The 26,391-nt window shown below is 43.2% G+C and overlaps 1 long non-coding RNA gene across 1 annotated transcript in view; it reads right to left on the bottom strand.

Annotated features, from left to right (window-relative positions):
• Positions 1 to 246: 246 nt before the first annotated feature.
• The window catches only part of LOC107319736 (uncharacterized), a 66,939-nt gene continuing 40,794 nt past the window's right edge, over positions 247 to 26,391 (bottom strand). Inside the window, exons 3-9 of the long non-coding RNA XR_014934547.1 lie at positions 23,169 to 23,332; positions 22,287 to 22,403; positions 9,961 to 11,884; positions 7,297 to 7,703; positions 6,143 to 6,250; positions 2,304 to 2,697; positions 247 to 487 (exon numbers count right to left, since the gene is read on the bottom strand). This is a non-coding gene — a long non-coding RNA (uncharacterized LOC107319736). The remainder of the gene's footprint in view (positions 488 to 2,303; positions 2,698 to 6,142; positions 6,251 to 7,296; positions 7,704 to 9,960; positions 11,885 to 22,286; positions 22,404 to 23,168; positions 23,333 to 26,391) is intronic.

The raw sequence follows: 26,391 nt of genomic DNA, 5'->3' as shown, positions 1-26,391 counted from the left end.
CTGGACAGGGAGAAAACTGAGGCATGAATTTACACAGTGTTGCTTCTCAGCAGTAATTCTCTTCATGGGAGCTCCTAGTGTGCACCATCAAACACAAGCTTGCTCACTTTCCAAGGGGAGTAAATGACTGGCACATATCAGACGCTTACAGAAACTGTTCTTGAATTCTCTACAAAAACAACACTGAAAAAGTAACTTAGATATATGGGGGTAAAAAAAAAAAAGGGGGGTGGTGGGGGTTAAAAAGTAAAAACTTACTTTTTAAGTGTTATTTTTCTTCATTTGCTCTTTTTGCTTTCCATTTGCTGTTCATGAGGACTAGTTCCCTAATTAAAGCAATTAGGTAGCACCTGCACTGGGTCCAGCTTACCTTCCCAGGCACAATGTAGAGCAGCTGGGGCAGCAGCAGGAGCTGATGTGAGTGTAGCTTCTAGGCTGGGATCTGTGCTCAGGGATGGAGAGAGCAGGGCAGCCACCAGGTCAACCCCTGAGCACATGCACAAGGAACTGATGATGAGTGGGAGGATCCTGGCAATCACCAGCTCTACTCATTGTCTAAATTCACTCATTTTTCTATGGTGAAGGTAGGTGAGAAGCCCGAGTAAATTGCTGGGGCATATTGTGTACAACCCTTAATGCAGACAGGTTGTAAAATTGCAGGCTATCTTGTAAGAACTGCCTGGCCTCCACAATTGTATTTTTTCAAATAGCAATTTCCTAATTAACAATTTTTGCCCTTTGAAGTCTTGCACTGACAAATTATTTTTCTCTTTCTTTTCTAGCGACAGCAAAATTATTTATCCAATTTCTTCACATAAAGGGCTCATTTTATGTTCTAATGAACAAGGGCAAGAACAGAACAAAAGCAGAAAATACACAAAGTGAACCCCTGCCCAGATCAGAGAGAAATTTCTTATCTTTGACACCTGCTGGCAATTAATCCTTGGCATGCCTGAATCTACAATTAGCAGCGCTCCTGTAAGGGGTCTGAGCTGTGGTTCCAGCTGCCATTCAGCACTGCCCTTTGGCTCCTTGGGCAGTGTCTGAATGCTCTTCGGCACACACATGAACAGGAATCTGGCTTACCCATGGTGGCTTCCTGCACCACACAGAAGATTCATCCCATTATTTTTTAGCTTTTTAGACTGCAGTAAGAGTGGGAGTTGGGAGATGCTGTTTCAGCAGACTCATCCACAGGAGATGGAGGCAGGTCCTTCCCTGCAGTGCAGTGATGCTTGTCCTCATGCTGCAAGGTGCTGCCATGCACCCAGTCATCCCACCAGTAGCATCCAAGGAGGAACTTCTCTCTCCCTGTTAACCATTATGAAATCCCTTTGGGATGCACCAGGTTTGCACCCCTTACTTGCTTAAGTTATCCTACATTCATTGTTAACTTTTCTGCTCAACAGACATAACCAGTTAAAGCTCAGTCAGTCCCTCTTGGACTTTACTGTTGTAGGTTCCTTCTTGTTTTCTTGCAACTCCATGTGCCCACTGATGTGCTGCACTGCTCTTCTTCCCAAGGTTTGGCATACAAGGCAATGAGTAGCTTGAATAATTACATTACAAGCAGCGGAATGTGGAATATGGAAGTCTACTTGGAAAAGTAACTTTCTGTGACACGAAATTAACTTAGCATTGCATTTAAACTTCTACTTTATCACGTATGTGGTAGAGTTTGAATCCAGCATTTTGTTGGAGCATGACAATACTCTGATACCACTCATCTTCTGATGTTTCTATGCTACAAAAATAAGTCAGCTGTGCACAGTGTAGAAAACTGAATAGAAATATTGTATAGAAATATTGTGAAGAACACTGTTCTTTGAAGCAGTGGATGGCATTTGGAAGCCATTTAGTTCTTTTAAGAGCAGTACTTTATGAAGTATTTCAAGGGAACTTTAAAGCTATTATTTCTTACTCGGCCATTAAAACCTAGAGGTTTGCAAATTAATAGCTATAAGAACTTTGATGCAAAGATCTCTGAATAAAATAATTTCTGAAGGCTATTTTCACATTGATTTATATTAAAACTTCAAGTCCCTTGTTAATTCAATGCACATCTCAGAAATTATCTTAAATATTAGGAATAATTTTATACTAAATAATCTAAAAAACCCTCACCATGACTTCTTCAGTTTTCTTCCATTCAGACCCACATCCCTCAGTGCTTTCTAATAACCTTTAAATAAACATTCTTGGGTTACTAATTAGCATAGTAAACAATGGGTTCACCTTTCATGGGTAATTTCATGGTCAAATGACCTGCCTGGAACAGGCTGCAGGTTTGGCAGCTCGCGTACCTGCAGCAGGCACCTCCGTCTGACATTTATTCTTTAAGCAGCATCTCCAGGAGCATCTTGGTGCCTTTTTTACCTAATTCCTGGCAGCTGATTGGCCTTAAGCTTCCAGTAACATGTAAGGCTTAGAGGAGTGGTCTCATACAGGAGGAGGAAGATGCATCTTCAGCTTCAGGAGCTTCAACCACAGTGCAGTCGCAGCTCTGGGGCAGCGGGGAAGTTTGGTGCACTGCAGAGTAACAATATGCATTGCACCGTTGTCACAACGCGTTTCTTATCACGCTGTTCTCAGGGCAAGTTTCTCTTGTCTTTTCTCAATTACGCTTCATTTGCTTTTATCACAAAATATAATTTGAGGCAGTTGCTTGGCAGATGGGTTAAAATGTTTTTTTTCCCTCTGTCAAGTAAGAGAAGACAAAATGATTACTGGTGCTGTCCATAAAACTGAGCCCCGTTTTGGTGCAGCACAGGAAATCACAGGGGAAGGTTTTTAGGCAGGTGGAGAGAGGCTGCATTCCTGTGTGCGCTGCTTTTGTACCACCATTGGCAACACAGGGTGGATGTTGTCATAGCCCAAAGTCAGAGCCATCCCAGGCAAGCAGGGCAGCTCCCCCCAAGCCCCAGCGTGCCCACAGCAGTACCATAGAAACCCATTACCACACAGCACTGTGGTCCCAAATGCACTGCAAGGCCTCTGCTGGTGCTGCCAGAATGGACCTCTATGCATTATCCTCTGGGAACACCTCCCTGCCCCATACCAGGATCACCAGAGATGGAGATCTGCAGGCTGCTGTGCTGATACAGCCTGATCTCCTACACAGCACTTGTATGTCTTATTTCCAGCAAGTTACAGGGAATTTTTCCACTATGTATCTATATACCTGTACATTGCAGTTAGATTAGATGATCTTAAAGGTCTTTTTCAACCTCTGTACCATGAGAATGACATTATGTGAATAATTTTATGGAAATAAGCTTGTCTGCAGTGCATTATATAAAGATAATATCATATAGATGAAAAAAGAAATAATATATTAAGGGAAAAATCTACAAGCGCTTCAAAATTCACCCTACAGCCTTCCCTAACACGAAGCCCAGGAGGTCCAGCTGATGTTAAAGGTACTCAGACAGGCCAAAGAGGGCCCAGAATTAGGTTAGTAAGCCACCATTTGCACACAGAATGACATGGCATGGTTTTCTGAAGTGCTGAATCCCATCTCAGAAGTTCCCTGGTGGGACACGAAGCTTTATTTTCAGCGCTTCCTTTGATAAAGGACTCTCTGTACCATCTTTCTCTAGCTGCCATGAAATTAATTCCACGTTACATAAGCCATTGATGAATAAGCATTATTTTCCATATATTAAATGCGCAGAGACAGGTTTCAGCACTGAGCTGGTATTTAGCGAGGAAGGCCTCAGAAATTGTCAATTAATGCTCCTTGACATTTTATAAGTATGCTAATTTACATTAAGCCTACCACAGGTAACTGCATAAGATAACTTGGAGCCTCAGTCATAAACTAAAAAGACTTATGTGGTTCACAAGTATTAGGGCTGCTTCTTATCATCACTTTGACATAACGCACATTGTGTATGCAACGCGGTGAAGATAAACACACATATAAAACAGGCAATTACTTCAGCTCACACAGACTATCGTATTTATGACCATTTGCAGAGGCTTCATGTAATTCATTCACTTCAGGTGCTCGAGTAGATACATCATTACAACCCCAAAGGCAGACAAGGCAACTATCAAGATCTGTGCCACCACCTTCACAGAAATCACTGCTCCCATGGAGGGCAGGAGAAGTGGGTCTGGGTGTCCCATGGCATAGGATGGAGTGGGATACTCTCCACCATTGTAGCCACACCAGCCCCCTTAGGTAACAACTGGACTCTTCACCTATCGGGATAACCACAAATATTGGTTCACTGCATATGACTAATCTGGGGCAATTAAGGGCTAATTACTCTTTGTCATGCTTGTTGCCATCACTCATATCAACACAAATGAGCGGTGGGATGGGAGGTGCTGCCTGCTGCTTTGATTTCCTGTCATTTCACACCCGATTTGATTTGATGCAAAACAGGGGAGGCAGTAAAGAATCAAATCAGAAAAGCCATTTAAACTCAAGGATTATGAGAACGCATCGCTCTGAATGCAGCATCTCCCAGACTGGCAGTTAAGCTGGTCTCAGCTGCCTGACTGCATCCCGAGCACATAAAGGCTGCATGTGCACATCTGTGCCATGGCAGCACAGTCACTTTTAGATGGATGTTTAGCAAACACAGATTCTGACAGACATTTCCTGAAATCTGAGACATTTTTTGGATTATATCTTTAAAAATCATTGCCCATGCTATTCCATAAAGTGTATAAGCAGCTACTTTAGGACATAAAATACAGAGTTTAAAAATAAATAAATAAACATGGGAAGCAATAACAAAAGAATTGCAGAAGCATGCTGAGAAAACCCAAAAGGGAAGAGCTGTTCTACAGAACCACAGGTGAAACTTTGATGTTCTACCAATACAGAAGGGGAAAAGGAGGGATAAATGAAGCACTTCACTCTGGAAGTCAGTTTTAAAGTAATGAGATAACAACAGCTCCCACTAGCACTTTTCCATGGCAGCAAAGACTAAAATCGATAATGAACATCAAGGCTTCCACTTTTTAGCCATTTCATAACTCAGCCACAGGAATCTGCTTTTCTCCTTCAGCCAAGAGAGGGCCACGACTGACCTGGGCAGCACTTCCTCACCTGGCATCTCCAAGAACCACTTGTTTATTACAGACAAAGAATAACATGGCTTCACAAGTTGTGCTAAGGTATCATTATTTTGTGGAATGGATGAAGCTTTGAGGACTTGAGTTTGATTTGAATAGATCTGCTGAAGGAATTGATAGAATTTTGCACGTGTCATCTAACATTGAGATGTTGATGGCTTGGATTGTTCCATATGTCTTAGTGTCTTGACCAAGAAAAACTCACAAGAAATCTGCTTGTGTGCTTCTGGTCCTGCTTCTGCGTGAAATTGTGGAGGCTGGCAACACTAAGACGTGATTCTTCAGGAGAACAATGCTCTGTGAGTGCTCAAGCCAGAAAAAGCAGAATATGCTAAGCCTACTGCACAGCCCCAGCTTCAGGAATACCCCTCTTTGAAGCCTCACGAATATTTTCTTTCTGAAAAACGAATATGGAACAAAAGGGCAACAAAAAAAAGGAAAAAGCTGAACATTCTTCTTATGGCAGTAGCTGATTTTCATAATCACACGTCCTCTGGACCACCTTGAGGATGCTGTGAGCCTCTGACAAGCACATTCCATCACACGGAGGAACCCAAGCTGCCTCGCACGGCAGGAGCCAGCAGACCTTCCTGAACCACTAATGAGCAAATAATTCACTTTCAACTACAAATAGACAGTCTTGTGTAAACTCACAGAATAACCCGACGTTGTACATGAGCCAAAAGTAATAAATGCTCTGTACCATGTCTTGACAATAAAGCTAATGTGCGTGGCTTTCTTTAATGCAGAGCGCCCAGTTTTGTTAGCTCAAGCATCCTTCAGCAGGATTTTGAAAGAGGTGAACTACACTCTATAAAAACCCTGGCACCACTTCCGTTAAGTGACATGGCAGCTTTTGTACTGCCTGAGGCCGCAGGAGTAATTTCCTTCTTTGCAAGGCCACACTCACTAACACAATGCAGACAGAGAAATCAATACTATCAGTGCAGAGCACGAACCCACGCACTGCTTCTTGGGCCAAGTTCAACAGCAGTGACCTGAACCTCTGCAACCCAGGAAGAACGTATTTCAGACCCAGCAGACTGCTCACCTCATGAAGGCATGGATTCACAGCAAGAAAACATCAGGGCAGCTCATGATGGCCGGTGGGGGCAACAAGCAGAATGCTGATGCTGGGAGGGGCACAGAGGGGTTCAGCCTGGAAACATATCCAGCACAGCAGTTATTTCTTCCACTGAGACTGAAAAAAGAGGTGAAGCTGTGCCCAGATTTAAAACAAGAGCACACACAGTAAAGCATTAATTCGTTGCAGGGCAATGCTTTTCAGACAGTTTTCTACCAGAAGAGATGAGGATATTTGCAGAAGGTCAGATACCTTTGACATTATCAGACTCTGACTTCACCAGTTTTATTACAGGATTTGTGACTGCCTCACCTTGGCTGGTTTGGGTTTAAACCCAGACAGTTCTGAAGTCTGGAGACGCACCAACCAGGGTCCATTCAGCTCCCTAGACAGCTTTGAGAGCTGACAGCCACGTCCTGTTGGGCTGCCCGAGCACAACCCTCACCCTGCCCCATGCCCCACAGTCCTTGCTGGGAGGAGAGGTGACAAATGGAGCCTGCATCAATGCACAGCTTGTGCTGCACTGCCTCTGATGGGGTCGTACCATCTGTAAGTGATATACCCAGCTATTTTGCTAGCTGGCCATTATTCTGTCAGGCGGTCTGCTGCCAGTTCCAGCCCTCCTAACCATATGCATGGCTGTAAACCCTGAGAACAGTCGTCTCTAAAGCATGCCAGCTGAGGAAGAATAGGAAAACAAATTATATTAAACAGATTAACTTCCCTTTAACATCCTCAGAAATATTTCTTTCCCATTAGCCACTGTAATCTCATTTTTCAGGGAGTTTGGTCTCTTTATTGGTTATACTTACCAGTGTGACTAGAATTTAAAGCTTTACACTTCCTCTTTCTGCTCCTGGACCTGTTGCAATTATAATTTTTGGTCTTTCAAGCTATGGAAACAGCTCTCAGAGCAGTCTTCAGCCTGCACCACTGATGCTCCCCAGGAGACAAAGATGGATGGTGCAGCCTGGTGCATTAGGGTGAGCAGACCATGGGTGGGCAGTGGCAATGCTCTGAGAGCCCTTACATCATTGTGAAGGAGAGCTCAAAGGTTGGGTGATGAAGCTGGATCAGCCCTGGGGTGGGACTGCAGAAGGATGAAGAACATCAGCTCCTACCTTGAATTCAGCTGCTCATGTGAAGGTGAGGTCCTGGGGGAGACCAACTTCAGGAGCACCTTTGGAGGATGAAGGAAGGTGCTGGAGGTGATGGTGCTGGAGCCATGAGTTGGAGCCCATGTTGGGGCCACGTGTCTGTCCCACTGCCACCTGGCTCGGCCACTGCAGGAGGAATGCTGGCAGCGTGGGAGGACAGGAGGTCCAGTCCCTCTGGGGACAGCAAGAGATCTGAGAGCTAAAAACTGAAATCGCTGCCCATACCCTCTGCAATTAAAGGCAACTTGAAAGAGTTTTCAGTTTGGTGATATCATTAATTTCCCCTCTTCCTCCTCCCTCCTGCTGCAGTTCAGAAGAGTCCTTTTCAACTGTTTATTGACTGTGTGATGAAAGACTGAGCTGATGAGACCCTAAGAAAAGGAAAGTTTGAAAAAGTTTTCATCCTTTTCATCAGTTCTTTAAACAATGTTCAGAAAAAAACATGAGAGGAAGACTGAGAGAAATATTGTAATTAAAGCTATGTGCCGTTGGCTTTGTCGTCCAAATGTGACTTGAATATTTGCAGCCCTGATGTAGTGTGAAGATTCAGTGCAGGCTTTTGTTACAAACAAGGCTGTTAGGAGATATATTTATACTTACCCAGTTATTTCTGGTATTCACTAAGGATCAAAAATTGCTTTGGTATGCTCTCTAAATAGGAAAAGCAGCATATCATCCACTTAAAAATAAACGTGCATACACAGCATGCATACAGGAGGACCCCCCCAATGCCATGGAGAAAGGGATTGTACAGCACACAAAGCACCTCCGGAATAAAACCTGAGCAGAGGGCACCCACACCTGTGCCCACTCCTGTCTCGCCCAAGCAGCATGTGCCTATCAGCAAATGCAGTATTATCTTCTGTATCTTATTCTGAACAAATTCCTGTCTTAAAACAAGTACTGAAAATTTCCTCCCTGTGTTTTGTCTCCTGTGACTGCTGGCACAACCTTGTCCTGTGGTTGGAAGGCAGCTGACCCTGGGAAGCTTGGTGACTCACATGATGGTCCCATGGATGACAAGAGTGATGGTGGGATGGGTTTCTACTCCAACCCACCAACTGGTGTAAAACGGCCTGATCTGGGTCTGCTCAGACATGCCAACAGAAAGAGCTTATGTAGCCTATGCTGAGTCTTAATAAGGAAGAAATGCTTAGAAACAGCTCTGGCCCATCAAGATCTCTGGGCCTCATCTACCCTCAGAAAGGATCAAAGACTTCAAACAACTGCATTTCTTTGGCATGGCTGGATCAAAGGCGCTTTCAAAGTCCAGCCAGCGACAAGGAAGCGACAAGGACCAGTCCCTGATCAAAAGTGTGTGGGCAAATGCACTCTGCTTGCTGGTAACCTCATATCAGAGCCTCATCTAGTGACAGCCTTGTTGTCATGGCAAGAGACAAAAGTCTGGAGCTCGCCTTGGGAGAAGACCATCCCAACAACACCCTGCACAGCAGCCACGCGCCAGCACTCCCTAATTGGAGCCAGCACTCAATGGCTCTCAGCTTCTGCAAATTAAAATTAAAAATGGAAACTTTCCTAGCTACAGACCACACTGCTCCACTGGTGTGGAGAAACCAAGGCAAAGTCCCCAGGGTGAGGCTGGGGTTGGCCCACACCAACGTTGGCCATCTGGTCTGCCTTTGGGACATGCAGGGACAGTTCCTGTAAGTACTAATTTGTGTTGAATAAAGCTTTCCTAACACACCGCTTGCACCTGCTGGAGTCTGCTGGCCTATTAACACAGCACAGTGCTGGGGGTACCTGATGTTTGGCCACCCCCCAAAAAATGTGCATTATTCACAAGCAGTTAGCACAGGGGAAGAGCATGAACTACAAGAAGGTAAAAAGGTGATTGAGTGTTTGAGATCTGTGAGTCAGAACTAAATGGGGACATGGAAAGGACAGCACGTGAGAGGGAATATTGGTAAGGAAACCCAAAATCTGGGGTGACAGAGCAGAACGAGATAACACTGTAATCAAATTATAAAACAGTCCTAATTATTTAAGCAATCAAAAGCAATGACTCATCTTATCAGGCAGCCAAATAATACCATCACAGACACTTTCCTTGTTTATATTCTTGTCTTCTTAGACAAGAAGAAGAACATGGGGGATCCCATTCCCAGCCATCTGGCACTAGTGTGAAAGATGCAATAAGAGATATTGTACAGTTGTCTCCGTAACTCCCTTCTAGATGATAAATTCACACATTCTCATTAACTAGATTTGGGGGTTTTTGTTGTTGTTGTTTTTTCTGTTGGTTTTCTTTTTTTCCAGGCTTTATGACTACAGCCCTGGGAGATTTGTCCATTTATAATCCGAAACACAATCAGATTACTTCAGCTGCATTATTAAATCTGTGGTTCCCAGAAAACAATTTTTATTCAGAACTGAGAATTTTATAACTCGGAGTCACGTGTGCTATCTGGCTGCTGTTCACACTTTCTCTTGAAGGTTGCCTTGAGGATCTGCCTCTGGTGTAACTCAAAGCTCACAGTGTAAACTCCCACCACAACTCATGGAGCAGCCATTGCTAATAGCACATTTTCACTGCTGCAGTGCACATGTAGCCCCAATCTGGTAGTTACACAGTCACCCCATGGTCAAATCAAAGCAGAAATTACTGACCTGCATTGCCATTGCTTTTGCCAATCACACCATTTGCAGACAGGAGGAAAAACCTGATGAAGTCTAAGCCTTGGCTGCATGGAATTGACCCATCAACATTTCCTGAGCCAGCAGGCTGCATCTGTACCCATTCAGTGCTTTACTTCTGAGAACCACGGCATCTCTGATTGCTACCAGGAACATAAAGTTGGATTTAGTACATCATAAATACAGTCTCAGATGCCTAAAATTAATGTGACTGAGTACTTGCTTACATAAAATGTGCAACAGCCTCACGACTTCAGAGCAAAATGATATATTGATAGTCTTACCTCCCTTGATGCTAGACCCAGTCTCTGCAAACAGTTCGCACTCAGGGATGCATTAGAAATGAAGTCTGGTCTTTGCTTCGCATGTTCCCCCTTTTTAGAACAGTGCTGGGAGCCCCGTGGGTGGCTCACCCTGCTCACATGCCCCTCAGACCCCGGTTGGGTGGGAAAGCTGCAGCCATCACCATCAATACTTCCCCAGTAGTAACAGTGATGGTCTCAGCATCATTTTCCTGACAGTTCACTCCCAATGAATTGTTTTACCCCAGCCCCACACACTGAGGCAGGGCAGAGGAGCCTGCAGGTGTCCATGACTTACATGACTTAAGTGCTGCCTTCATTGCTTTTGCAGCAGCAAAACTATGGGCAAAGCACATCCTCTGAATCCCAGGCCTCTGCTCTTTGCAGAGAACAACCTGTGGCTGTCCTGGCAGCAGAGTAGAACAGTGAGATCAGCCCCAGATCCTTAACATTTTGGGCACAATGCTTTCCTTGGAATAGCAGCTGCCTTACTCTTCTGCATTTGTCTCAGAAGCCTGAGAAGTGACGATGCGCTCCCTCCAGGTTTGTTTCTCCTTTCATACAAAGCTGCTCTGTGAATTGCCCTCAGTGCAAGGCAGCTGTTGGGAGCCCAGAGAGTGCTGCACTCAGGGGAAGCAGTCTCCTAGCAATAAGAAAGTTATAAAAGCCCCCAAAATAGCTCCTCCTCCCATTTCTCCTCGGTGACTCATACTGTACAGTACTGTTTTGGGATGGGTCTGGTTTTTTCCCCCAAACATTCTTACAGCAAAACAATCCCCAAAGCCATTGGCTGCGCTGCATGTCAAGATGAAATGAGGCAAGGAAAAGGGTGCGTGCAACGTCTTCGTTAGAGAACAACACACATCCCAGGTGTCCCACACAAGCTGAATGTGTTTCCAATTTTCTTGCTGACAGAAGAGAACAAGCTGTAAGCACTGCGATGATTTGCTGTTACTGTGCATTTGCACAGCCTGGGCAGGCTAACAATTGACTTTGCCTGCTAAGTAGTACGAACGCGGAGCGGGTACGCTGCAAAACAGAAGGTAAATAGTTTTGAATGTTTCTCGTGTTTGGCAATCAGGAACGACTGTACTCAAGGCAATGGAGTTACACAGCTATGAAATTGGCCTAGATGATAATTCTATTTTCTGAGCAGACTGTGGATTTAGCAGCAGTGCTGAGCTGCAGGTTTCTGTACCACTGTTCTTCTACCATCTCACACCCAAACGGCAGGAAAGGAATACTAACAAACAAATACTAACAACTAAAATAATCATTGAAGAAGCAAACAAAATGAATGGCCAAAGTTGCCTTCAGTCCCAGGAGAAGTAACCATTTCTCAAATCTGCCATACTTGTGTTCCCTGAATCACCCTCACCCACTAATTCCAATTTAAACACATATATCTAAAAGCAATTCCAGAGAAGAACGCTAATGAATTATGCAATGGACATATGTTCTCCCATCAAATCTTGGTGTTTACTTATCTGATGTCACGCAGAAGATTGAAGCACAGGACTGTGCGGGGAATGATCCCAACCCTGCAGCAGGATTCTGGGTCACATCGCTTCAGCTCTGTTCTGGCACAGGAGCACCTGGAAGAGCAGATGGCCAGACAATGTGGCTATCACTGGTGGTTTTAATTTTCCTGGATTAAGAAGCAAGTGCTATGCAAGGAGTTGGATCTGCTGAAGACACAGCAGTGGCCCTGGCACAGGAAATCCTCCCCGAGCCCTGATAACTAAGTTTTCTTGCACAATCTCTGGTAGGACCACAAATCTACAGGCAGCTCGTTCTGCAGTCATATTCCAGTTATTTCCATTTTTATTGCATATGTCTCCTTGTAAGAAACATACCCATCCTACCAAAAAAAAAAAAAAAAAAAAAAAAAAAGCAAAAAAATCCCAAAAACATAAATCCCAGCTTCTGATGACACAAAGCACGGTGCGCTTTCTCCCAGTGAAACTATAAACAAGGGGAAAGCAAAAATATTTGCATGGCAACTCTTTGCAGCTGTGGCCTCTCTCCACCAGGACCCTGCATCCCTGAGCCCTGCTCTCTGCACAGCTCCCTGAGCACTCTCAGCACCACCTCCCCAGTCAGAACATGCTACCAGCCAGCACCATATTTGTTAGCCCTTGGCCATCCCCCGTGCTCTGCTCAGAGATGGGGCTGTAGGGAACTGCAGGCAGCATGGAGCCCTGAAATGCCATCTCTCATCAGCAGCTTTTGGGGCTAAACTTGGGGAAATTTCATCCACAGCAGTAAATAAAGGAAGAATTACTGTCCTGGAAAAAGAATGGCTAACGCGAATGTGCTGTGATTTAGGGCTGTAACGAGGCAGTAGTTCAAAAGAGCACTATTTCAAAAATGTGTGAAAGGAGGTAAATTTATTCCTAGCATAAGTCTATTGCCTTCAGAAGAAGCGCGTTAGGAGTGGATTTAGTCCAGTATGGGTAGACAACATGGCAGAGCAATTTCTTCCTGAAAACGTATAGGCAGATGTGAAGATTACCACTGGAACTGCTAGATTTAGAATTCATAAATACATTTCTTATTCCTCTAAAAGAAGGACATAGCAGGATTATGTAGAGGGAATTACACATCCATGTACTAAATTATAGCTAGGAACAGCTTCAACATGAAATTAACTGGTGGTAGTGAAGGCTTTGCCACTAGAAAACATCAATATTAAAGTAAATAAATAAATGAAAGACTTACTACTCAAGTTTTCATACCTATCAAATTTGGAGGAATAAGAAAACTACAGCAGAACAGTATGTATTATCAGGACAGTCAATGAGACATGAAACAAGGACGAACTCCATTTGCCTGGGCAAAAAGCCCAGTTTGGAAGTAATTGCTGTAGTGGTGTAGCAGCTGCAGATATAGCCAGATCAAATCCAAAGATCAAATGCTTATTTCATTTTGATAAAAGTCATTAAACTGCAAATCAACTTACTTTGGATGACAGTCAGGAAATAACTCTGTCTATACCATCTGCACATAACTGTCCCCATATAAATTAAAGCAATGACAGCAGCTTTCTTATGTGAAATCCCCAAACTTACATTTCATTAAAATATCAGCATTTATCATTTAGATTTTATTTAGCGGATAAAGCAGTGCACCACGTTCCAAGTCAGACATGGGATTTCTCAGCATTGGAGTCCACTGGGACAGCCTGCCCAGATTGGGACCAAAGAACCCAGCACAATGTGGAATGGCCCTTCCCTTTCCATACTCATGAAAGGAGCAGCACTGTGGGATTACATCGAGAATTAAGGGAGCATCAAGGAAGTTCTGGAAGTGTGGTGTTGGTCAGAGATAGTCAAAAGTTAAGCAAGAATAATAGCCTTACTATACCGGTTAAGACTTGCCTACCTGAGCAGCGTTTTATTCTCCTGCTTAGCTAATCAGAATTCAAGAGTATGGTTTTTCAAATAACACATCTCTGCATTTCCTCTAGATTCTGCCCCTTTGAGTTCTTTATCTCCAAAAAAAACATAGCTCTCAAGCTGCGATTATTATAACCCAACTCTCACTGACGTTTAACTTAATAGATTGTTCTAGATGTCCTCACCTGAGATTCTAATACCACAAACCTTCATCAAAACTTCAAGAGATCAAAGATCAGAACTTTATATTAAGAAATCAGTTGATTTTTTAAAGTTGGAATCAATTTGTCAACCTAACGCACCTCCTGCAAGAGGCAACCCACCATCACTTGCATCCTTCAGAGAATCTGTTACTGATTGGTGGACTGATAGCTAAAAAATCATTATTAAAATCACTAATGACAAGAATTACCAAGCTAACGTTAGCCACCCTAATGGAAAGATTGTGAACTGAAGGAAGGAATCCTCATTTCTGCAGTCTTCTGCTATCCCACACACATTGTTCTACCAAGTCTCCTTTTTACCTGCATTCATGATTTGACTGGAAATTTTAGCCATATAAGTGGGAATTGCCTTTTATCCTGAAGTTATTAAAATTCTTATGGTCTGGGAAAGATTTCTAAGGATAAAAAGAGAAGTTTAAAATTAGTTTTGAAACATACTCCCAAAAACTAATATGATAGCACGACTATTGGATTTTTAATAAAACCCCCTCTATTTGAATTATTATATTTATATTAATAGATTCTCTCTATGCTAATTCTCGAGATGTTCTCACTTCAAGCAAAACTTCCCAAATATTAACCAGGAAGAAAGGGAGTCATTCCACAATGTGCAGTTATCAAGAGACCAAAGCAAAGTTAGTCTACCAAAGGTGATGATATTAATAATGACACTCATGCTGCGGGAATTTAATTAGACTGAAAAAGAATTTGTAGCAAAGATGTCGCAATAACTCAAGACAAAATGAAAATCAGTCCAAAGGCATTCGGTCCTTAATTAGTTTGGGAGTAGCAGATTAAAGATAAACTTAGAGCAGCCGGTGGAGTGACTGGCTATTAGGGGCCACTAGAACACACAATGTCAGGTTGCATTTTTCACTTCTCGAGTCTCTTAAGTGAGACTGAGTGCAAAGTATTTTTAAAAATGCAGGAGCTGACCTTTTTTCTTTCTTCAGAAGATCAAACAATTGTGCTTTTAATAAAACCAATGACAGCCACAAGCTTTGATTGTTGACAGCGATGATTTTTCTAAGCCTTATGAAATAATGAGCTGCACAACACCTTGGTTATATATGGAAAGTGGCAGCTTCACGTACAGACAACAGCCAATTTATATGTACTGCCTTTTGAAAACCAGGAGAGAGAAAAAAAGAAAGGTATTTCTTATCACCCGCAAAAAGTTACTTTCTTCTTGTTGACTTGTTCTGCACAAAATACATGAAAGGAATAATGAAACAGAATGTTCATAAAACACACAAGAAGATTTTCAGGTTCCACCTATTGATCTGTATGTGTTCACATTTAGGTAAGAGGAAAGGGAGATCTGTGCAAAACATCTTGCAGTCATGAGAAAATACATGCTAAAACCAGACAAGCCCTTAGCAGCACCTGTTCCCATATCTTTGATGCACCAGGCTGCTCCCACCCCATGGACACCAACAGCCAACTCACAGCATGTCCAAGTGGTCATCCTTGGTCTTTCACCAATACTTACCTAAAACAAGAAGTAGCAAGCCAAACCAAACCAACCAAAAACCAAAAACAAGAGACACTAGCCTGCTTTCTGCCCGACCTGGTGAAGGGACCTTAGCCCTCCTTGCCAAGGGATGGCTGTAACAGCTAGTTTTCATTTCAACCACAATACATTTTCTTCTATTTTATTCCAGCTAGAGAAGTCAGCAGATTAAGGGAATCTAAAACCAGGAAGGGAAAACACACGTCAGAGAAAAGTTCAGCAACACACAGATTATAAACATCCTATTAGCAGCAGCAAAAGCCACTTTGAGAATGTCATTCAACTATATTCCCATTTTAAAGAATTTTTGTGTCAATCCACAGCTAAAACAACAACACTGTGAAGCCAAAACAAAGCAAAACCTCTCCCCAGTCTGCATCCAGCGTGGTTAATTGGATGGACTGACTAATGGATTGCTTTTTGTTATAAATCTTGTGTAAATCATCTTGGTATCATTTTTCATCTAAAGAAATACCCAGCAGCAGTGCTAGATTACAACCTGCACACAGTAGGTTGCATCCCTGTGAAATAACTCAGCACAATTAGCACCGAGACACTGTATTTTCAATAAAAGCAGACCTGTGCTTGCCTAATGCTACAAGTAAGGCCCTGATCAGTTCATCTTTGTCCTTACTCAAGGACAAAGACATTTTCCCTGACTTTAGGATAGCAGGAAATGCCATTCTCAGCATTTTGGTACGCAGTGCATATGGTGCTCCCCATGCCATTTCCCACTGCAGCCTTTCTGCCGCTCTCCTTGATGGCCTCAGGCTTTCAGTACAGGTGCTGCAGCAGCCTGCATCCTCACTGCTGATTTGTGCTGCCGTGATTCCCTCCCTCAGCTCTTCTCCTTGACCGTGGTCAAGCTGTTTTCTTCTAAGGTGGATTGTTAAGCCGAAGCATATTAAGCACCATTTGGAAACATGTTTAAAAAACAAACAAAAAACAACAACAAAAAACCCAGTGTTGGAGGTTCTTTTTACCATATTATGGAGTAAATTACCATATGTGCCCCAGCAGCTTTAAAGAGTTTTAAAGCAGTTTTGGAGTACAGTTCCCACAGCCAGGAAGGAGAAGGACTTTGCCTTGCCAGCAGACAGACCCAGTTTCTTCAGATCTCATAGTTTGTTGTGTCTTGGTTAGAATCACTATCAATCACAATCCCTACAGGTACAAGAGACTCCAGTGCACCAGCAGGATGCTCTCACCAGCTCAGGGCAGGAGAGGTCAGTTTGCACCACACCTCTGCATTGCCCTGATGGCTCCTCCACTATAGCTAAGGGAGACTTGGAGCCTTTTCCCCACCTCATTGTGTTTCACCACACTGCATCGCCCAGCCAGCACTGAGTGTATCTATAAAGCATGATCCACCCTAGTCTCGCCCTCTTAGCATCCAGATCCAACCTAGAACACTGTGTTTTGAGGTTTCTGCCTGTTAATGTCTTCCATAAAATTAATTACTGGTTATTTGAGGAAATTAATTGTCTTATTATATGGTTTCTAAACATGCAATTGGCATAATTTTTGGAATTATTTTCTGTACGCAGCACCAAGTTCCTTCGTGTCTTACACCTCCACTAATGCCATCATCTGCAGAGTATAAGCCAGGGCAGAATTTAACCTCATATATATAAGTATACATAAGCATACACTCATTCCTCCAGGGAACTGACCTGATCTGGAGCACTGGCTATTTATAACACATTCAGAAATGAATTGCTAGGCAAGAGAGTAGAAAAGCTGTTAAGAAAGGCTGTATTTGTTGACAAGACTAAAAAAAGTAATACAGCTGTGGATTCCCATACAAAGCCAGCCTCACCCTCTGCTATAATTTTTATTTGTTACTAAAATGCATCTTGTTCAAGAACAAGGTTACATTATTTTTTCCACTTGTGACCAACCACCCCCAGGCAGCCTGCTTTAACAGAACCTAGGTAACTAAATCATAGAATGGCCGGAGTCAAAAAGGACCACAACAATCATCTTGTTCCAACCCCCTGCTGTGTGCAGGGTCGCCAACCAGTAGCCTGGGCTGCCCAGAACCACATCCAGCCTGGCCTTGAATGCCTGCAGGGATGGGGCATCCACAGCCTCCTTGGGCAACCTGTTCTAGTGCATCACCACTCTCTAAATCCAGTGGTAGAAACAACTTGTACCACTGACAGAAGAGTGGTGCACCTGCTCTTACCTTCCGTTTGTGAGGAGAATCCCCATACAAGGAAAGCTGGGCTCAGTTCCCTCCTTAGCCTACGGGAATTGAGGGCACTGTTGAGTACCAGTTAATCCTCGAACCAAATGGCCTTATCTGCATTACATGCCAGCTGGGACCCATAGGGGAATCCTAAAGCTAAGTGGTTAGGTTAGCCCAAGACAGCTGAGATAATACCAGAGATTTTTCACAGCTCATTAGAGCTGTGAAACAGGAGGTGATGAGAAAATGCATCGCATCTGTGAGAGAAGACCCTGGAGAGCTTTGTCTTGGAGAGAATTCACTGTCTGACTTCAGAGCAGTGTCCATCATGGACAGCAAGGAATGGGAGCAGACATGGGGGGAAGTTGTTTGGCAATGCAGAAAGGCCCTGAGTCATTTCTTGGGTCTGGGCTTTAAAAAAGGTACAACAATTGGAGCTGGTTGGGCTTTGGGAGAGCTTTACAAGAGAAGGCAGTGGTAATAGAGCTCAGTTTAGATTGCCTTGTCTTTACTGGGTACTGAGTCTTTCCCAAGGACAAACATCTGCATTTGGCCTGCAGCAGCTGGCGCTGTGCAAGCACATGTGGGGCTCTGTGCTGTTCTGGGACTCCTGCAGGCAGAGGGGAAGAGAAGTTGTACCAGAAGGAACTGAAGTTCTTTGTTGTCTCCCTGTTCTTCTAGGTAGCTCTAAGCATTAGACCCTTTTTCATTCTCATTTCTAACTTTTATCAGCAGAGAAAACTGCTGAAGAATGACATGAGATAGATTACTCGAGCCAGCAAAGCAAGACTCAAAGCAATGGCTTTGTATGATGAAATATTGATAGAAAACACTGTGACACAAGAAGGTGCTCAAAGCTCACGTAGTCCTTTATATACAAATGTTTTTTGCTTGTCTGTACCCTAGCAGTAATTATGTCACTTTTCTACCTTAGATATTAAAACAATTGACTTTTCCAGAAAGGAATGTATATCCTGTGAGAAATTATAAAATAAATTATTTTTTTTTTTCACTTTGCAGTATTTTTTTTTGTATTTTTCCCCATGTCATTTTCAGCAGTACATTATGAAACAAGGGGTATGAAAAAATGGCTGATTATGCTGAAGACGTTGTAACTCTTCAGTCTCCTGTTCTTTCTCCTGTAGCAAAAAGGAAAAGGAAATAAAATAAATTGGAAAAAGAATTATTATTATTATTTTATTTTTTTCCACCAGAAATACCCCAAAACCACGATCAATGTTTTTCCTTTGGAAAACCTGGAGAAATCAAAACGTGTTCATGAAACATTCATTAGAACAATATGCTGACAAAACAGTTTTTCAATCAGAACTTTTCACCAGGTCTACTTACACGTATGTGGTGTGCATCCCTTCAAAAACGTGTTCCTGGCATACCAGAAGGCCAGCGGGTTTTGTCTCACTTAGCTTTTCTTCCCAGAATAAACCCTATGTATCCCAGGAGGTCTTTCTTTGCAGACAACTTACTGGCTGCGCATTCTGCTTCTCTTTGCTCTGCTGAACTGACCCACGTACCCTGACTGTGAGGTCTCACTGGAGTCCCAGCCCGCAGCCATCCAGCCAGCAGAGCCATCCAGGCCATAGATCACCATGCACAGCCACACTGCTGCAGCTCCCAACTCCACCCTCAGTGACCACAAGAAGTACCTTTGTCACCCAGCATCCCACTCATACCCAGCCAGGTGCCCCCAGCAAGGCTCCCATCCACTGCTGCTGCAGAAGACTGGCATTTCCACATTCCTCTGTGATGCAGATGCTTTGCTCCACCACTCAGCATCTCCTGGTTTGATACATTTTCACACAATCACAAGCGGATCATTAGTAAAACTTGCTGTAACCAAATAATGATCACGGTGAAGGAAATCAGCTGAATCCCAGGAGCCAAACTAAGTATTTGGTATCTAATTAATGACACAATGTATTTGTTGATGCCCTAGTCAAACTATGCGGAGTTCTAATTAACTGCTAAAGAGCTGACACTGCCAAGGGCACACTAAACTTTTGTTCAGTCAACTTTGACACAGAAGTGCTACCTAAATTGTCTCTGGCATGTTGTGCAGACTTCAGTGGCACAGATCAAGAGGACCCAGATCACAGAAAGCTGCTAAGATGAACCTGGCAAAAGCATGCGAGTGAAATACCATGGCTTGAAGTCATGCCACCTTGCTGGGACAACGTCCAATCTCTCATGTCAAGCTACATAAACCAGGGTAATGAGTGAAGAGCACCTCGATGGCCCAGGAAGGGGCACTCATTAGTCAGCACGTCGCATGCTGTCAGCTGGGTCAGGGGCATGCTGATTTCTGGCCAAGAAGGACACTTGTGCCTCCACATGAGTGCCTTTTGGATGAGTGGCAAAACACAAAGGGCAGCTAAAATAATTACTGAGCCTGTTGTGGAGGTTCTCACACATGCATTTCCACGGTGTGAATACAGCTCAGAGGCTCTGTAGCCCTTCTGGTCTGTTTAGGAACAAATGAAACTTCATACCATCCTCTGGCCTGTTTCAAGAGAACAAAATTGAAGCTGTGCATGCGTTGCAACCATACCACGCAGCTCACAGTCAGGAGGTGACCATAGCAGAAGACATCTCCTTCCCATACAGAATACACTCACTTCTTTCAGTGAGCTCCCTCCATCTCAATAGCGACTTTTATTGACAGATACAAAGCAAGACTAATGTACTATAGATAACCCTGGCACAAAGGATTATTAGACAAAGCATTTTTATTTCGTGGGCATTGATTTATTTGTCACAACCACAGTTCAAATGAAACTGGTAGTTTAAACAAATGAACTTGAATGCTAAACATTCATCCTGGTTACTCGTAATAAACGGGTCGCTCTGTTTATTCCTAATAGTAGCCTAAATGCTCTTACAGGTGCATTGGCATGTGCCTGCATCTACCTATAGCCTTAGTCCAGATGGAATTATGAAAACAGGAATGAAATTTGTGCTCCTGCGTTGGGGGAAATCCAGAAGGAAATTTCACTGGTTAAGATATGATGATGTGCCTTTTCTGGCTATCCAATGGCAAACAGATAGCCAGCACCCATCTTTGTCTTTAAAAGCTCCCCCTAGCTCTCCTGGTGAGTTATCAGTCACCTATAAAGAATTGCCACTGGCTTCTCCCCCTTCATCACTAACACTCCAATTGCTTTCCTAAGACAACAGGAAGGGACAAAACACTCCTTAACATTTCCATTGGTGAGCAGTTCCACCTGCCGCTTCAGCCTGGAAAACTATAAAAGAAAACTGCATTTTCAAGAACTTTTAGTGGAAAAGAGTTGGTTCTTTTTTTGTTTAACTGTGTTTTTCCTTCACGACAAGCCCCAACAGCAGGGCGCTTCCCCTCCTCCCCCCTCTGTTAAACATGAGGCTCTCAAGCACCATCTTTGATACCCCGGGGAATATATTATTTTTGGAAAGCCAATTCGTCCCCATCCTTATTGCAGGTCTGAAGCTATGAGGTTTTTTCACTTCCTCCACCTCCTTTTATTTTCTTCTCCTCCACCCCCCCCCCCCCCACCCAATGCTAGAAATAGATTAAACTGGCACTTCAGGATGCTGAACTGCACCTTCAGCTGAGCTCTGTGGTTTGTGGAGATTTATCAAAAATGACAAGATTCAACATCTTGTAGTGCCCAGGAGCTCAAGGAACAGCAACCACAGAAATAAGAAAAGTGCTCAAAAAAAGAAAAAAAGAAAAAAAAAAAAAAGAAAAAAAAAAAGAAAAAAAAAAAGAAAGAAAGGAACTGTGCAGACCTTCAAAATAAAAGGTCTGATACGAATAGGAAGATGCTGTGCTGATCTGCACTGCCCATCAACAAGAAAGAAAGTGTCACTGCTGCCTTCTCAGAGTCAAAAGCAGGAAAGCTGCCCTTTGTTTCAGCTCCATGGGCTGTTTAAATGTCACAGCCACCTGTCTGAGCCATGCAGATGTACAGGTTCTCTCCCATTCCATTTGCAAAAAGCACAGCATACCTGATCAGTGGGGGCTGTGTATTCGCTATCTCTTCTTCTAAGCTAAGCTATCAGTAAAAAGAACAAAGCACAATATTCTATGCATTCACATTTCCACACACATGCGTGTAAAAGCAAACAATATATCTGAAAATCTATGGAAACTATTGAGCTATCTGGAGAGTAAATACTTATGAACCACAAAATCCTCTCTTCTCTCCTTAATCAGCTTTTGCCTGGATAACCCATGCTGCCAAAAGTAATTGTTATGATAGAGAAGCCCCTATGCACAGACTGCACTAGAATTAACACAATGCAGGTGGAACGGGCACTGCCAAGGATGAGTTTCCCATCTGGAAAGCAGAGGAACCCTTTCCCTGCTCCAAAACAGAACCAAGCTCCTCCTGCACTCCATGGCTACAAAATTCCTCTTCATGCAGCAACAAAGCACTGAGATGGCCCGAGGTTTTCAGTGGAGCATTCAGTGAGGGTCCTGCAGGGACCAGATGCCTTTCCCCCCCCTACAATGAAAGTTCAGAGCCATATCATAAACCTCACAGCCTAAGTGGGAACACCAATATGTGGTGCCCTTAATTTCCTGTGTAACTTCCATCTGGTAGCATCAGTCTCTCACAGGTACATGGCAGGTATCTGCACTATATCTCCTAGCCCTGCTGCCCATGCTCTCACCTCAGACAGACCATGCTTTCAGCACATTGGGGATCCTCAGGTGCTCATCAGCAGCCCAGGCAACATGGTTCCTTGTTTGCATCTATCTTCTATTGAGGGGGTATTCATTCCAAGGATCTATGCAGTAACAAAGAGATAACATTAGGAAAACATATATATATCAGTCTCATCTCTATAACACATAAGCACAAGCACCTCAAGGCTACCCCAATATTTCATTAGCTGTTTCACAGGCATAAACTGAGATGAAGTAGCTACAACAGTCGACAAGGGCAGAGAGTACAACAACAAGATATTTAACAAAAGAAATATGTGTGCATTAATGACTGTTCCAAAGAAGTGAGAGAAATTCATCACAAAACAGCAACCTTGCACATTAAAAAGCAGTGAGAAGGCAGTGAGTTCCCTGCAAGAGAAGCCCTGCCCTCAGGTTGGCTTCTGTGGATCTCCTAACTCCCTCTCTGAAGCAAATTCCCCCAGGAGGAAGAAATGCACTGACCATCCTCCCATCCCTCCCATGCACCAAAACCTTCTCCTTCACGGATGTCAAAATAGCTGAAGGAGCTATCAGCTATGAACTGAAGGAGTGAAGCTAACCTAGAGGAAAGTGATATGGAAATAACTCCCGTAAGACGTTCTGGAAAGCTTAATCCAATCTTCTCTTGTGAACTAGATATTATTCCCCTATTACTTGCCTTCAGTGGTGATAAACTGCAGACAAAAGAGAAAAGGGATTCACACACCTCACATTTAACCACTCACAGTAAATACACCTCTCTCTTTTGCTTATCTCACAGCCTGGTATGGATTTCCTTTTAGTAACCTTCTGAATTACAATCAAATTATACTTTGAGGGCCATTGAATTGCATGACTTGCAATACCTTAATGGGTTCTGTTCCGGCTCCTCGGGAAGGACTTGTAATCCTGTCTTCTCCTATATTTCAGTGAGACTTAAGGATATGCTTCACTGCTATGCAGAATAGCATCTTCCCTAAATTCACCAGTGAGTTCTATGCAAACAGTGCATGGGCGAGCGAACAGCCTCCTAGGAGAAAAAATTTAATAGCATATGCATCTTCTTCTGCCTTACTGTACAGGGTTTGAATGATACAATAATTCAAAACAAATCCTTCGGACTCATTTGTTCCATTTGATTTAATGGTGCGCAGCGTATGTGCCAGGTGGCTGCTGCTCTGCAAACTATTTGAAAATAAATGAAAGTATTAATGCTTAGAAATGGTGCAGCACGCCACATTCCCCTGGATGCTGCTGGCAGTGCATTTCTTAGGCATGCTATCATCCTAGAATAAAGAAATGGATGCTTTGTTAGTTATAGGCTACTCTGCAAAGAAAAGATAGTATCTGGTACACAGCTTTCTTTGCTGCAGCAAAATACACTTTTTAATTTGACAATTGTTAAGGTAATGGAAATGAGAGAGATGGAGGATGAAAGGTCCCCAAGTCCTGAAGAGACATCGTTCCAGGATTGAGCGCTGAGATTCTGAAGGTCAGGATGATGTCTATGGCAAACGTGCTGATTCTTCAGAACACAGTGTAGCTATAGGGCACACAGCTGTGCTCCTGCCTGCTCCCCTGTACGGACACAACACAAAAAGCACACAGTGGGCCCGGAATCAGCAGAGGGGTGGGGGCACTTCCAAAGCAAATCCCATTCACTCCCCACAAAGCGGCATGCACGTTCTACTGCAATATTCCTCATCCATGCCATGCAGGCAATCCAGAGAAGGACCAGCCTTATGATTTTTGGTTTTACTTAAGGCAGTAGGATTTCTGCTGCCCAAATACTGCACTAGTTGTTGTTTTTGCTTCTTCCCCCCCCCCCCAAATTAACATTTCTTATAGCCAAGTAAACTGCCAAAGTGGTATCATAGCTTAAAACAGAAATGCTGCACTCATATGAGTAGAAAATGGGCAATTATTAATATATGCATCATGAATATTCAAATGTGTCTGCAAAAGAGACTTCAGCTGTGTCCTTCTCCTTTGTGTGCTTTCCACAAACACTGTAAAAGGGAACTTTCCTGGCAGCAGCATTTCTCAGAACAGAAAGTTTCTAAGAAGCTCAAAGTTACAGTAAATGTGGATGAAACACGCACTTTGAATTGGAACGTCTTTGCAAGAGGAGCTGATTCTGGGAGCCTCCAATCAGGCAGCAGAAACTTCTCATATGACCCGCTCACAAATAAAGCTGCTGAAAAAAAGGGCTTATTTTGATAAATTATTCAGCAAAGATCTTTGAAAGGGCAAATATAAATGTGAGAAAAAAAGACAAACTTTGTCTGTAAATTATTCACTCAGTATTGCGAGGGAAGAAACATGACAGCAAGCTAAGCCTGAAGGAGCAGCTACCTGCAAGCCAAGCCAACCTCCTGTATGCAACCAGCAAACCAGTGACTTGCATGTTCTGACTTCCCTGCAAGCTCTAAACCCTGTGCCCAGTGCAAGAATTGTCCTCATTAATTTCTAATAGCCTAATTTTGCATCTGGTGGGGTTTGATGCACAACAGCAGCCTCAGCTCCTGCCTTAAACCAAAGCAGCAGCAATTCTCACCCTTAAAGCAGCAGGGCTTGTGCCTTCTTTTCTACCTCCAGGCACTGGGATTTGAGTCTATGATAAGACATCTCCAAACTCTAACAGTAACAACCAATGTTACCAGATGTCTTCCTTTTTCCCTTAGTGGGAACATGGCATAGAAAGTCTACGGATACAATAAATAAATACGAGTCAGGAATAGCTGGTCTGAAGGAAGAGCCTCAAATATCCAGGTCTCTCCTTGATTTCATTTAACTTGTAGAGTTTTCTGTTTGTCTTACAAAACACCCTGACAAGGATAATTAAAATAGAAATGTACGTGGCTATTCTAAATATTTTGTCAAGCATAGAGGCTAACATCTATTTTTCTCAGGTTCTGTTTGCCAAGGGAGATACAACTGCATTAGAAGCAGTACGTAGGTGGTTCATTTTTCCCTCTTCACATGCCCCTTAACAGCAGTTTGAAATAATGTTCAGCAAACAATACAAAAAATAATTAAAAGAAATTAATTAAACAACCTTGGAAGAAAAATAAGATGTCTTTTCAAAAGTATTTGGATGATTCAGTTCTATGTAGCTGTGCACTGCAACTCTAGGAGCTAAAAAAGCAGAATTATGCTGCATGTCTTTATGACTATGAAATATCACATTTTGAACATCTGTGCAGGTCCTACAGTCTGAAAGTGTCCTCCCAAAGACCTGCTCTGAATACAGAGCATCATCTCATTTCAGACATCACCCCAGTGATCATCACATCCAGAAAGTCCCAGTGCAGCTCAGCATCACTGTGTTCTCCAAATCCATTTCCACGCATCCAAAATCAATGCAATCAATAGACTGCTTAATATCCACATAGCTAAAGTCTTAAAAAAGAAAGAGTTATGAAAACATGCATTTAAAGAGTGGCCTATGGAAGACCCTCACATCAGCTTCAGATTGCTGCAAAACTCCCAGCTAATGTTGGAACACAGCCCTCAGGTAATTCTTAATTTCATGTTCATATTATCAGTTCCTCCAGGTAATAACAAAGGAGAGACTGCAGAGATGGTGTCATCCTCTATTCTCATGTTGTACCATTATTCACAAATAATCTGCTCAGTGCTGAGAAGCCACAAGGAAGGGATTAAACGTGACACACGCAAGCAGCTTGCTGAATACACAGCTCATTTTTCTCAGTGGATGCTGCTTCTAGATAAGCAATGACTTGAGCGTCTACCTGCATTTCCACCTATCTGGCTTAAAGGCCTTTAACCCTTTTCAGCATAATTGAAAAAGAAAATGAAGGTTGCCAGCATTGAGCTGGGTGAGGCCAGCACTCAGGGATGGAGCTGAACGCAGATCTGGGTTCTCCTCTCCCAGCCCTGCTGCAGCACAGCTCTGGGAAGGCCTTTATTGAAAGCAATGTACACTTAAAAATCCAAGCATTTACTTCCCATCTACTTTGGGTCAGTGGGTGTGCATCAGTAAGGATGGCTTGCAGGCCAACATGGACTCTCACTGCAGAATGAGTGGCACATTTCTACACAGGCTGTGAAATAAAAAGTGACTGA

Source organism: Coturnix japonica, chromosome 15 (assembly GCF_054131305.1).
Source record: "Coturnix japonica strain WE chromosome 15, WE-NBRP24, whole genome shotgun sequence".
NCBI classification, from domain to species: domain Eukaryota; kingdom Metazoa; phylum Chordata; class Aves; order Galliformes; family Phasianidae; genus Coturnix; species Coturnix japonica.
The sequence above is the reverse complement of the archived record's forward strand: the minus strand, read 5'-3'. Positions and strand labels throughout refer to the sequence as shown.